The sequence below is a fragment of the Penaeus monodon genome, chromosome 17 (assembly GCF_015228065.2).
Source record: "Penaeus monodon isolate SGIC_2016 chromosome 17, NSTDA_Pmon_1, whole genome shotgun sequence".
NCBI lineage: Eukaryota > Metazoa > Arthropoda > Malacostraca > Decapoda > Penaeidae > Penaeus > Penaeus monodon.
The window spans coordinates 30,825,354-30,826,277 of NC_051402.1; positions in this window are offsets into that span (position 1 = coordinate 30,825,354).

Below are 924 nucleotides of genomic sequence, written 5' to 3' on the forward strand. Positions count from 1 at the left end.
TCGAAAATTTTTTGTAAAGAATTTTTACCCTGGAAATACCTTTTGGGAAAGGGGCAAACTCGATTCCAAAAAGACATTCAAAAACACACACACACATACGCACGCACAAACACACACGCATGAACAACCACACTTGCAAACACCCCATCAACCCCCAAAAATACACACCAAAACATCCCCCACCCAAAAAACCCCCCCCCCCCCCCCAAAAAAACCCCCCCCCTTCCCGCCTCACCCCCCAACCCTCCCCCCCCCCCACAAACATCCCCCACCACAAACACAAACACACCTCACCACACACACAAACATCCCCCCACCACACTCAAATATCACCCACCCCACTCACACACTAACATTCCCCCCACAACAAGGGATCCCCCCCCCCCACCACAAACCCAAACCCCCCCCCCCCCCCCACACAATTTAAAACCCCAAAACCACACACACAAAAAATCTCCCCAAAAACCCCACACAAACATCCCGCCAAACCCCCTCACACAAACTTTCCCCCACCCAAACCCCACACACCCAACATCCCCCCACCCCACCACGCACACGGTTTTCCCAAAATTTCCACTATTGGTTCTGAGTTTGGGTGCTGAAAAGAGAGGGCAAGAAAAAAATCAAAAGTTTTAAATGTGGTGTTTTCAGACAGTACTGCGTATTAACTGGGAAGAGGGAAAAAAACGAATGTAATGCTAGAAAAATAAATTGTAAAGACCCCTGTTGGACATCTGAACCCAAAAAAAAAATTAAAATTTTTTTGGTCATGTGAAAAAAAGTAAAGTTTTTGAGAAAAACTTTCTGGGCAGGGGTTTGGTTTATAGGGAAACCGAGGAAGAGGCAACCGAAGACAAGGGCTGAACGACAAATCAAAAATATTTGCGGTTTTGAAGGTACAATGGGAAAAAAAAGCGCAAGATC